We start from the raw sequence: 12,792 nt of genomic DNA on the forward strand, positions 1-12,792 counted from the left end.
GGGCGTGGCCTAATCAAGGGGGCGTGTCGGCTGCTTCTGCTGGCTGTGCGGGACTCACAGTCGGCACAGTCCCGCAGCCTGAGCTGCCTACACCGGAGGGGACTGTGAGGTCCTCGCTCCGGTCTCGTGACCTCCGCACAGCTCCGATCTACACGCAACCCTCCTCATGTGTCACAGGGGACCCTGGGCGGGGCCAAGCAGTGACGTCACCGCGCTGACCGACGTCCCCTGCGTGACAACGGCTCTAACGGCCACAAGTAGCGGTTGTCCTGAGGTAACGGTGTGCCTCATGTTTTGTCCCCGGCGGTGCGGAGAGCAGGGAGGTACCGACAGCCGGGGGCAGAGGGCGGTGTTAGGGAGTCGGGGTGCCTGCGCCCCGGCCGTGACTGTGTTGCATCCGGAGGAGGAGTCCGGCGACAGTTGGTGATTTCGTTTACTCATTGTTTCCCATATTGCGCCCTGCACCCTCTATGCACAGGACATGTAATGTGCGGCTTTCTGCCGCTGCTCCTGTGCTCCCTCTACTGGTGGCTGCAGGTCGTCGTCTTGTCACCTTTTGTACAGCTCTAGGTTATAGCATGTGCACGATAGTAGTGATAATTCTGGGGCCCATCCTGTGTTGGGGATGTTGGGGGTGGTTGTTCTGTCACAGAAAAGCCTCTAAATAATTATGTATTCCAGATTAACAAAAATGAAGATGTGTTCAAAGCAGTGAAAATAATGAATTACTGTCCTCCTCCTGGGCTTCTCTTATGACATCATCACCTTCTCTGTGACATCATAGCCTTCTCCTCCGTGACACAGTTCCATCCGCCATTCGCACCATTAGCCGCCCATCACTTGAGCAGAGCAGTCATCTCACCGCCTGATGTGTCCCCGTGGATGCCAAACGAGCAGCGTTTTCTCCAGGCCACAGATGGAAGATTGTGATTTTCTAATCTCCGGCTCCGCAGGAAAAGCTCATCAGGAAGTGACAGATAAGTGTCAATGATCTGTTCCCGTATTCCTCCCCTCCGCTGTCTTCCCTGTGGTGTAACTTTCTAGGACCCCCGTACAATGGCCTCAGTACTGCAGGATACAGGGATTGCAGCAGGTGTCGGACCTCGCCCCTGGTACCATATCTGCTTACTGTGAGAAATCCTAAAAGCACCGTCCCATATTACTGCCCCTATCTGTGGTCTCATTCACAGACAGATTGTAGCCTGGATTTGGGTTAGGAATTTGTAAGCCAAAATCAGGAGTGGGTGCAAGTGTCAGTATACTGTATGTGTGCATGTATGCGTACTATCTGTGTATGTGTGTGCATGTATGTGTACTGTATGTGTGCGTGTCTGCGTACTGTATGTGTGCATGTATGCGTACTATGTGTGTATGTCTGCATATATGTGTGCATGTATGTGTACTGTATGTGTGCATGTATGCGTACTGTATGTGTGCGTGTCTGCGTACTGTATGTGTGCATGTATGCGTACTATGTGTGTATGTCTGCATATATGTGTGCATGTATGTGTACTGTATGTGTGCATGTATGCGTACTGTATGTGTGCGTGTCTGCGTACTGTATGTGCATGTATGCGTACTATGTGTGTATGTCTGCATATATGTGTGCATGTATGTGTACTGTATGTGTGCATGTATGCGTACTGTATATGTGCGTGTCTGCGTACTATGTGTGTATGTCTGCATATGTGTGTGCATGTATGTGTACTGTATGTGTGCATGTATGTGTACTGTATGTAGGGTTCTCTTTGTTATTGGAGTACATGTTAGTGCTCATTAGCACCCACATGGGAATTTACTGGTTTGTGACCCTAATGGATCCATAACATCTCATGACTCAGTCTATCATTTACTGTACTAATATGACACTTTACCTGTTACAGCAATGCTCACTTAATGTTTAACCCCTTATGCCTTGGTACTGTGACCGGCACTCATTTATTTGGATCATATGTCACTAACCCCTAAGTTACATGTCCATACATTGTTTGCTCTGTATATTGTGCTTTTTAAAAAAAATCTTAAAAAATCTTTATATGTGATTAATCGACCTAAATAAAGTTTTTCATATGTTCTAATTACTAGCACTGACTCATTTTCCTCTCATAATGTAATATATTATTGAGTCGCTGTTTCCTCACAATATGCAATTTAGCATATAAATGCAATGCAATATTCATTGACTAATATGGTTTGGGGACGATATACACAATGTGTGTACTGTATGTAGTATGTACTGTATATGCGTGTGTTTTTTTTATTTTTTACATTCCACACATTAGCCGGATGATGGGACTACTACTGTCCCATCATTGGCTAATGTATCAATCACTATCACTGTAGCAGTCATAGCCGGATGGGACTTGTAGTCCCATCGGACGATGCCTGCACACACACACACAGCCCCCCAAAGACCCCCCCGGACAGCCCGCAGACCCCCGCTCAAATCCGCGCGACACCGCTCATTGGCTGAGCCGCCCGCCGGCTGAGCCAATGAGCGGTGCCGAGCGAGATTTGAATCCCCCGCCAAGCCTCAGCTGGCGGGCAGCTCAGCCAATGAACGGAGCCGCGCTGCTTTGGCGGGGGATTTGAATCCCCAGGGGCGCTCAACCAATAAGCGGTGCCGCTCAGCTTGGCGGGGGATATGAATCCCGGCCGCCATATCGGAATACCCATAACTTGTGTGTTCCAATATGGCGATCGGTGTAGTTCCGATGCGAGCAGCCGGGAGATGAGCGGCTGGCGCTGCTCCTCCTGGCTGCGTCGCTGCTGACCTCCCTGCAGCGGGAGATGAGCCGCGGCTACCTTTGGGTGATCTCCTGATGGAATGGTGTTGTGGAGGCGCAGTTCGTGGCCTTCCGCCCACGGTGGATTGTGGGATAGCGACACAATCGCCGGAAGCTATGACAGCCGATTGGCAATTATATATTAGATATGTTTGAGGTTATCCTGATATTAAAAAAAAAGAAAAGTCAATTTGAAAATGATCCGATGGCTGCTACTGTGCATGCGCCAGCAGCGCCACCTTGCTAGAGAAAAAAAAAATTAAATTTGGCACCGCCGGCAGCTATCGGCGATGGATTATTTTGGGGGAGAATTTCAGATAACCTGAAACATATTAATTATATATACAGTACATATGCGATTATTCTTCAGCCCAGGTGCCACGGCCGTCAACTGCCTGCAGAAGGCTTTTTTTTCTACAGACCAAAAGTTTGGACACACCTTCTCATTTATAGATTTTTCTGTATTTTCATGACTATGAAAATTGTAAATTCACAATGAAAGCATCAAAATTATGAATTAACAGATGTGGAATGATATACTTAACAAAAAAGTGTGAAACAACTGAAAATATGTCTTATATTCTAGGTTCTTCAAAGTAGCCACCTTTTGCTTTGATGACTGCTTTGCACACTCTTGGCATTCTCTTGATGAGCTTCAGCTCGTAACGATAAAAAAAAAGTCCAAACGCCAGAATTTAGTTTTTTTTTGATCGCCGCGACATTGCATTAAAATGCAATATGGGCGCTCATAGGAACGTATATGCACCAAAATGGTATCATTAAAAACGACAGCTCAGCACGCAAAAAATAAGCCCTCACCCAACCCCAGATCACGAAAAATGGAGACACTATGGGTATCGGAAAAATGCGCAATTTTATTTTTTTTAGCAAAGTTTTGAACTTTTTTTCGCCACTTAGATAAAAAATAACCTAGACATGTTTGGTGTCTATATGAACTCGTAATGACCTGGAGAATCATAATAGTAGGTCAGTTTTAGCATTTAGTGAACCTAGCAAAAAAGCCAAAAAAAAACAAGTGTGGGACTGCACTTTGCAATTTGGAATTTTTGGAATGAACAAAACCAATGCTGTTGTTCAAAAGTACAACTCGTCCCCCCAAAAACAAGCCCTCACATGGCCATATTGACGGAAAAATAAAAAAGTTATGGCTCTGGGAAGGAGGGGAGCGAAAAACAAAATCGCAAAACTGGGGCTTAAGTGATTAACAGATGTCCAGAAGGCAGTCATTGACACACTCCACAAAGGTGGGTAAGCCACAAAACGTCATTGCTAAAGAAGCTGGCTGTTTTCTCCCACCCTCTCTCTCACCCACCCTCTCTCTCTCTCACCCTTTCTTTCTTTCTTTCTTTCTTTCTTTCTTTCTTTCTTTCTTTCTTTCTTTCTTTCTCTCTTTCTCTCTTTCTCTCTTTCTCTCTTTCTCTCTTTCTCTCTTTCTCTCTTTCTTTCTCTTTTTCTCTCTCCCACCCTCTCTCTCCCTCTCACCCCCTCTCTCTCTCACCCCCTCTCCCTCACCTTCTCAACCTCTTTCTCACCCTCTCTCTCACCATCTCTCTCACCATCTCTCTCACCCTCTCTTTCTCTCCCACCCTCCCACTGTCTCCCTCTCCCTCTCACCCCTTCTCTCTTTCTTTCTTTCTCTTTCTGTCTATCTCTCACTCTTTTTTTCTCTCTTTCTGTCTTTCCCTCTTTCTCTCTATCTCTTTTCTTTCTTTCTCTTGTTTTCTCTTACTTTCTCTTTCTTTCTTTCTCTCTTTCACGTTTTCTCTTTCTCTCACTCTCTTGAGATAGAAAAGAGAAAGAAGAGATGGAAAAGAGAAAGAAGAGACAGAAAGAGGAGAGAGAAAGAGAAGAGACAGAAAGAGGAGAGAGAAAGAGAAGAGAAAGAAGAGAAAGAGAATAGAAAAGAGACAGAATAGAGAAAGAAGAGACAGAGAAAGAGAACAGACAAAGAGAAGAGAAAGAAGGGATAGAGAAAGAGAAGAGAAAGAAGAGATATCTCTTCTTTCTCTTCTCTGTCTCTTCTTTCTCTTCTCTTTCTGTCTCTTTCTCTATCTATTCTTTCTCTTCTCTTTCTCTATCTCTTCTCTCTCTTCTCTTTCTCTATCTCTTCTTTCTCTTCTCTTTCTCTTCTTTCTCTTCTCTTTCTCTGTCTCTTCTTTCTCTTCTCTGTCTCTTCTTTGTCTCTTTCTCTATCTCTTCTTTATCTTCTCTTTCTCTATCCCTTCTTTCTCATCTCTTTTTCTCTTCTGTATCTCTTCTCTTTCTCTTCTCTTTCTCTTCTCTATCTCTTCTCTATCTCGTCTCTTTCTCTTTCTCTTCTTTCTCTTCCCTATCTCTTCTCTTTCTGTTCTCTTTCTCTTCTATTTCTCTTCTCTATCTCTTCTCTATCTCTTCTCTATCTCTCCTCTTTTTCTTCTCTATCTCTTCTCTATCTCTTCTCTTTCTCTTCTCTATCTCTTCTCTTTCTCTTCTCTATCTCTCCTCTTTTTCTTCTCTATCTCCTCTTTCTCTTCTCTATCTCTCCTCTTTTTCCTCTCTATCTCTTCTCTTTCTCTTTATCTCTTCTCTATCTCTCCTCTTTTTCTTCTCTATCTCTTTTCTATCTCTCCTCTTTTTCTTCTCTATCTCTTCTCTTTCTCTTCTCTATCTCTCCTCTTTTTCTTCTCTATCTCTTCTCTATCTCTCCTCATTTTCTTCTCTATCTCTTCTCTTTCTCTTCTCTATCTCTTCTCTTTTCTTCTCTATCTCTTCTCTATCTCTTCTTTCTCTTCTCTTTCTCTTCTCTTTCTCTTCTCTATCTCTCCTCTTTTTCTTCTCTATCTCTCCTCTTTTTCTTCTCTATCTCTTCTCTTTCTCTTCTCTATCTCTCCTCTTTTTCTTCCCTATCTCTTCTCTATCTCTTCTCTATCTCTCCTCTTTTTCTTCTCTATCTCTTCTCTATCTCTCCTCTTTTTCTTCTCTATCTCTTCTCTATCTCTCCTATTTTTCTTCTCTATCTCTTCTCTATCTCTCCTCTTTTTCTTCTCTATCTCTTCTCTTTCTCTTCTCTATCTCTCCTCTGTTTCTTCTCTATCTCTTCTCTTTCTCTTCTCTATCTCCTCTTTTTCTTCTCTATCTCTCCTCTTTTTCTTCTCTATCTCTTCTCTTTCTCTTCTCTATCTCTCCTCTTTTTCTTCTCTATCTCTTCTCTATCTCTTCTCTTTCTCTTCTCTATCTCTTCTCTATCTCTTCTCTATCTCTTCTCTATCTCTTCTCTATCTCTTCTCTTTTTCTTCTCTATCTCTTCTCTATCTCTCCTCTTTTTCTTCTCTATCTCTTCTATCTCTTCTCTTTCTCTTCTCTATCTCTCCTCTTTTTCTTCTCTATCTCTTCTATCTCTCCTCTTTTTCTTCTCTATCTCTTCTCTTTCTCTTCTCTATCTCTCCTCTTTTTCTTCTCTATCTCTTCTCTATCTCTCCTCTTTTTCTTCTCTCTCTCTTCTCTTTCTCTTCTCTATCTCTCCTCTTTTTCTTCTCTATCTCTTCTCTATCTCTTCTCTTTCTCTTCTCTTTCTCTTCTCTATCTCTCCTCTTTTTCTTCTCTATTTCTTCTCTATCTCTCCTCTTTTTCTTCTCTATCTCTTCTCTTTCTCTTCTCTATCTCTCCTCTTTTTCTTCTCTATCTCTTCTCTATCTCTTGTCTTTCTCTTTATCTCTTCTCTTTCTCTTCTCTATCTCTTCTCTTTCTCTTCTCTATCTCTTCTCTATCTCTTCTCTATCTCTTCTCTTTCTCTTCTCTCTCTTCTCTATCTCTTCTCTTTCTCTTCTCTATCTCCTCTTTTTCTTCTCTATCTCTTCTCTATCTCTTCTCTTTCTCTTCTCTATCTCTTCTCTATCTCTCCTCTTTTTCTTCTCTATCTCTTCTCTATCTCTTCTCTTTTTCTTCTTTTTCTTCTCTATCTCTTCTCTATCTCTTCTCTATCTCTCCTCTTTTTCTTCTCTATCTCTTCTCTATCTCTCCTCTTTTTCTTCTCTATCTCTTCTCTATCTCTTCTCTATCTCTTCTCTATCTCTTCTCTATCTCTTCTCTTTCTCTTCTCTTTCTCTTCTCTATCTCTTCTCTATCTCTCCTCTTTTTCTTCTCTATCTCTTCGCTATCTCTCCTCTTTTTCTTCTCTATCTCTTCTCTTTCTCTTCTCTATCTCTCCTCTTTTTCTTCTCTATCTCTTCTCTATCTCTCCTCTTTTTCTTCTCTATCTCTTCTCTTTCTCTTCTCTATCTCTCCTCTTTTTCTTCTCTATCTCTTCTCTATCTCTTCTCTATCTCTCATCTTTTTCTTCTCTATCTCTTCTCAATCTCTCCTCTTATTTTTCTCTATCTCTTCTCTTTCTCTTCTCTATCTCTTCTCTTTCTCTTCTCTTTCTCTTCTCTATCTCTCCTCTTTTTCTTCTCTTTCTCTTCTCTATCTCTCCTCGTTTTCTTCTCTATCTCTTCTCTATCTCTCCTGTTTTTCTTCTCTATCCTCTATCTCTCCTCTTTTTCTTCTCTATCTCTTCTCTTTCTCTTCTCTATCTCTCCTCTTTTTCTTCTCTATCTCTTCTCTATCTCTTCTCTTTCTCTTCTCTTTCTCTTCTCTATCTCTCCTCTTTTCTTCTCTATTTCTTCTCTATCTCTCCTCTTTTTCTTCTCTATCTCTTCTCTTTCTCTTCTCTATCTCTCCTCTTTTTCTTCTCTATCTCTTCTCTATCTCTTGTCTTTCTCTTTATCTCTTCTCTTTCTCTTCTCTATCTCTTCTCTTTCTCTTCTCTATCTCTTCTCTTTCTCTTCTCTTTCTCTTTTCTTTCGCTTGTCTATCTCTCTTTTTCTTCTCTATCTCTTCTCTATCTCTCCTCTTTTTCTTCTCTTATCTCTTCTCTTTCTCTTCTCTATCTCTCCTCTTTTTCTTCTCTATCTGTTCTCTGTCTCTTTCTCTTCTCTATCTCTTCTCTATCTCTTCTCTTTCTCTTCTCTATCTCTTCTCTTTCTCTTCTCTATCTCTTCTCTTTCTCTTCTTTTTCTTCTCTATCTCTTCTCTATCTCTTCTCTATCTCTCCTCTTTTTCTTCTCTATCTCTTCTCTATCTCTTCTCTTTCTCTTCTCTTTCTCTTTTCTTTCGCTTGTCTATCTCTCTTTTTCTTCTCTATCTCTTCTCTATCTCTCCTCTTTTTCTTCTCTTATCTCTTCTCTTTCTCTTCTCTATCTCTCCTCTTTTTCTTCTCTATCTGTTCTCTGTCTCTTTCTCTTCTCTATCTCTTCTCTCTCTTCTCTTTCTCTTCTCTCTCTTCTCTTTTTCTTCTCTATCTCTTCTCTATCTCTCCTCTTTTTCTTCTCTATCTCTTCTCTATCTCTTCTCTTTCTCTTCTCTCTTTCTTCTCTTTCTCTTCTCTATCTCTTCTCTATCTCTCCTCTTTTTCTTCTCTATCTCTTCTCTTTCTCTTCTCTATCTCTCCTCTTTTTCTTCTCTATCTCTTCTCTATCTCTTCTCTATCTCTTCTCTATCTCTTCTCTTTCTCTTCTCTATCTCTCCTCTTTTTCTTCTCTATCTATTCTCTTTTTCTTCTCTATCTCTTCTCTATCTATTCTCTTTCTCTTCTCTATCTCTCCTCTTTTTCTTCTCTATCTCTTCTCTATCTCTTGTCTTTCTCTTTATCTCTTCTCTTTCTCTTCTCTATCTCTTCTCTATCTCTCCTCTTTTTCTTCTCTATCTCTTCTTTCTCTTCTCTTTCTCTTTTCTTTCGCTTGTCTATCTCTCTTTCTCTTCTCTTTCTCTTCTCTATCTCTCCTCTTTTTCTTCTCTATCTCTTCTCTATCTCTCCTCTTTTTCTTCTCTATCTCTTCTCTTTCTCTTCTCTATCTCTCCTCTTTTTCTTCTCTATCTCTTCTCTATCTCTTCTCTATCTCTCCTCTTTTTCTTCTCTATCTCTTCTCTATCTCTCCTCTTTTTCTTCTCTATCTCTTCTCTTTCTCTTCTCTATCTCTCCTCTTTTTCTTCTCTATCTCTTCTCTATCTCTCCTCTTTTTCTTCTCTATCTCTTCTCTTTCTCTTCTCTATCTCTCCTCTTTTTCTTCTCTATCTCTCCTCTTTTTCTTCTCTATCTCTTCTCTATCTCTTCTCTTTCTCTCTCTCTATCTCTCCTCTTTTTCTTCTCTATCTCTTCTCTTTCTCTCCTCTTTTTCTTCTCTATCTATTCTCTTTTTCTTCTCTATCTCTTCTCTATCTCTTCTCTTTCTCTTCTCTATCTCTCCTCTTTTTCTTCTCTATCTCTTCTCTATCTCTCCTCTTTTTCTTCTCTCTCTCTTCTCTTTCTCTTCTCTATCTCTCCTCTTTTTCTTCTCTATCTCTTCTCTATCTCTTCTCTCTCTCTTCTCTTTCTCTTCTCTATCTCTCCTCTTTTTCTTCTCTATCTCTTCTCTATCTCTTCTCTATCTCTCCTCTTTTTCTTCTCTATCTCTTCTCTATCTCTCCTCTTTTTCTTCTCTATCTCTTCTCTTTCTCTTCTCTATCTCTCCTCTTTTTCTTCTCTATCTCTTCTCTATCTCTCCTCTTTTTCTTCTCTATCTCTTCTCTTTCTCTTCTCTATCTCTCCTCTTTTTCTTCTCTATCTCTCCTCTTTTTCTTCTCTATCTCTTCTCTATCTCTTCTCTTTCTCTTCTCTATCTCTCCTCTTTTTCTTCTCTATCTCTTCTCTTTCTCTCCTCTTTTTCTTCTCTATCTATTCTCTTTTTCTTCTCTATCTCTTCTCTATCTCTTCTCTTTCTCTTCTCTATCTCTCCTCTTTTTCTTCTCTATCTCTTCTCTATCTCTCCTCTTTTTCTTCTCTCTCTCTTCTCTTTCTCTTCTCTATCTCTCCTCTTTTTCTTCTCTATCTCTTCTCTATCTCTTCTCTTTCTCTTCTCTTTCTCTTCTCTATCTCTCCTCTTTTTCTTCTCTATTTCTTCTCTATCTCTCCTCTTTTTCTTCTCTATCTCTTCTCTTTCTCTTCTCTATCTCTCCTCTTTTTCTTCTCTATCTCTTCTCTATCTCTTGTCTTTCTCTTTATCTCTTCTCTTTCTCTTCTCTATCTCTTCTCTTTCTCTTCTCTATCTCTTCTCTATCTCTTCTCTATCTCTTCTCTTTCTCTTCTCTCTCTTCTCTATCTCTTCTCTTTCTCTTCTCTATCTCCTCTTTTTCTTCTCTATCTCTTCTCTATCTCTTCTCTTTCTCTTCTCTATCTCTTCTCTATCTCTCCTCTTTTTCTTCTCTATCTCTTCTCTATCTCTTCTCTTTTTCTTCTTTTTCTTCTCTATCTCTTCTCTATCTCTTCTCTATCTCTCCTCTTTTTCTTCTCTATCTCTTCTCTATCTCTCCTCTTTTTCTTCTCTATCTCTTCTCTATCTCTTCTCTATCTCTTCTCTATCTCTTCTCTATCTCTTCTCTTTCTCTTCTCTTTCTCTTCTCTATCTCTTCTCTATCTCTCCTCTTTTTCTTCTCTATCTCTTCGCTATCTCTCCTCTTTTTCTTCTCTATCTCTTCTCTTTCTCTTCTCTATCTCTCCTCTTTTTCTTCTCTATCTCTTCTCTATCTCTTCTCTATCTCTCATCTTTTTCTTCTCTATCTCTTCTCAATCTCTCCTCTTATTTTTCTCTATCTCTTCTCTTTCTCTTCTCTATCTCTTCTCTTTCTCTTCTCTTTCTCTTCTCTATCTCTCCTCTTTTTCTTCTCTTTCTCTTCTCTATCTCTCCTCGTTTTCTTCTCTATCTCTTCTCTATCTCTCCTGTTTTTCTTCTCTATCCTCTATCTCTCCTCTTTTTCTTCTCTATCTCTTCTCTTTCTCTTCTCTATCTCTCCTCTTTTTCTTCTCTATCTCTTCTCTATCTCTTCTCTTTCTCTTCTCTTTCTCTTCTCTATCTCTCCTCTTTTTCTTCTCTATTTCTTCTCTATCTCTCCTCTTTTTCTTCTCTATCTCTTCTCTTTCTCTTCTCTATCTCTCCTCTTTTTCTTCTCTATCTCTTCTCTATCTCTTGTCTTTCTCTTTATCTCTTCTCTTTCTCTTCTCTATCTCTTCTCTTTCTCTTCTCTATCTCTTCTCTTTCTCTTCTCTTTCTCTTTTCTTTCGCTTGTCTATCTCTCTTTTTCTTCTCTATCTCTTCTCTATCTCTCCTCTTTTTCTTCTCTTATCTCTTCTCTTTCTCTTCTCTATCTCTCCTCTTTTTCTTCTCTATCTGTTCTCTGTCTCTTTCTCTTCTCTATCTCTTCTCTATCTCTTCTCTTTCTCTTCTCTATCTCTTCTCTTTCTCTTCTCTATCTCTTCTCTTTCTCTTCTTTTTCTTCTCTATCTCTTCTCTATCTCTTCTCTATCTCTCCTCTTTTTCTTCTCTATCTCTTCTCTATCTCTTCTCTTTCTCTTCTCTTTCTCTTTTCTTTCGCTTGTCTATCTCTCTTTTTCTTCTCTATCTCTTCTCTATCTCTCCTCTTTTTCTTCTCTTATCTCTTCTCTTTCTCTTCTCTATCTCTCCTCTTTTTCTTCTCTATCTGTTCTCTGTCTCTTTCTCTTCTCTATCTCTTCTCTATCTCTTCTCTTTCTCTTCTCTTTCTCTTCTCTCTCTTCTCTTTTTCTTCTCTATCTCTTCTCTATCTCTCCTCTTTTTCTTCTCTATCTCTTCTCTATCTCTTCTCTTTCTCTTCTCTCTTTCTTCTCTTTCTCTTCTCTATCTCTTCTCTATCTCTCCTCTTTTTCTTCTCTATCTCTTCTCTTTCTCTTCTCTATCTCTCCTCTTTTTCTTCTCTATCTCTTCTCTATCTCTTCTCTATCTCTTCTCTATCTCTTCTCTTTCTCTTCTCTATCTCTCCTCTTTTTCTTCTCTATCTATTCTCTTTTTCTTCTCTATCTCTTCTCTATCTATTCTCTTTCTCTTCTCTATCTCTCCTCTTTTTCTTCTCTATCTCTTCTCTATCTCTTGTCTTTCTCTTTATCTCTTCTCTTTCTCTTCTCTATCTCTTCTCTATCTCTCCTCTTTTTCTTCTCTATCTCTTCTTTCTCTTCTCTTTCTCTTTTCTTTCGCTTGTCTATCTCTCTTTCTCTTCTCTTTCTCTTCTCTATCTCTCCTCTTTTTCTTCTCTATCTCTTCTCTATCTCTCCTCTTTTTCTTCTCTATCTCTTCTCTTTCTCTTCTCTATCTCTCCTCTTTTTCTTCTCTATCTCTTCTCTATCTCTTCTCTATCTCTCCTCTTTTTCTTCTCTATCTCTTCTCTATCTCTCCTCTTTTTCTTCTCTATCTCTTCTCTTTCTCTTCTCTATCTCTCCTCTTTTTCTTCTCTATCTCTTCTCTATCTCTCCTCTTTTTCTTCTCTATCTCTTCTCTTTCTCTTCTCTATCTCTCCTCTTTTTCTTCTCTATCTCTCCTCTTTTTCTTCTCTATCTCTTCTCTATCTCTCCTCTTTTTCTTCTCTATCTCTTCTCTTTCTCTTCTCTATCTCTCCTCTTTTTCTTCTCTATCTCTTCTCTTTCTCTCCTCTTTTTCTTCTCTATCTATTCTCTTTTTCTTCTCTATCTCTTCTCTATCTATTCTCTTTCTCTTCTCTATCTCTCCTCTTTTTCTTCTCTATCTCTTCTCTATCTCTTGTCTTTCTCTTTATCTCTTCTCTTTCTCTTCTCTATCTCTTCTCTATATCTCCTCTTTTTCTTCTCTATCTCTTCTCTTTCTCTTCTCTATCTCTCCTCTTTTTCTTCTCTATCTCTTCTCTATCTCTTCTCTCTCTTCTCTATCTCTTCTCTTTCTCTTCTCTTTCTCTTCTCTTTCTCTTCTCTTTCTCTTCTCTATCTCTCCTCTTTTTCTTCTCTATCTCTTCTCTATCTCTCCTCTTTTTCTTCTCTATCTCTTCTCTTTCTCTTCTCTATCTCTCCTCTTTTTCTTCTCTATCTCTTCTCTATCTCTTCTCTATCTCTCCTCTTTTTCTTTTCTATCTCTTCTCTATCTCTCCTCTTTTT

The 12,792-nt window shown here is 39.6% G+C and overlaps 1 protein-coding gene across 5 annotated transcripts in view; it reads left to right on the forward strand.

Annotated features, from left to right (window-relative positions):
- The first annotated feature begins 258 nt into the window (after nucleotides 1–258).
- GAS2L3 (growth arrest specific 2 like 3) overlaps nucleotides 259–12,792 on the forward strand; it is a 109,143-nt gene continuing 96,609 nt past the window's right edge. Inside the window, exons 1-2 of one of the 5 annotated variants that reach the window (XM_077265589.1) lie at nucleotides 259–274; nucleotides 682–977. The gene's annotated coding sequence lies outside the window, so the exon portion shown is untranslated. The other 4 variants (XM_077265586.1, XM_077265587.1, XM_077265591.1 and 1 more) reach the window with 4 other exon arrangements.

Source organism: Ranitomeya variabilis, chromosome 5, assembly GCF_051348905.1.
Source record: "Ranitomeya variabilis isolate aRanVar5 chromosome 5, aRanVar5.hap1, whole genome shotgun sequence".
In the NCBI taxonomy this organism is placed as follows: domain Eukaryota; kingdom Metazoa; phylum Chordata; class Amphibia; order Anura; family Dendrobatidae; genus Ranitomeya; species Ranitomeya variabilis.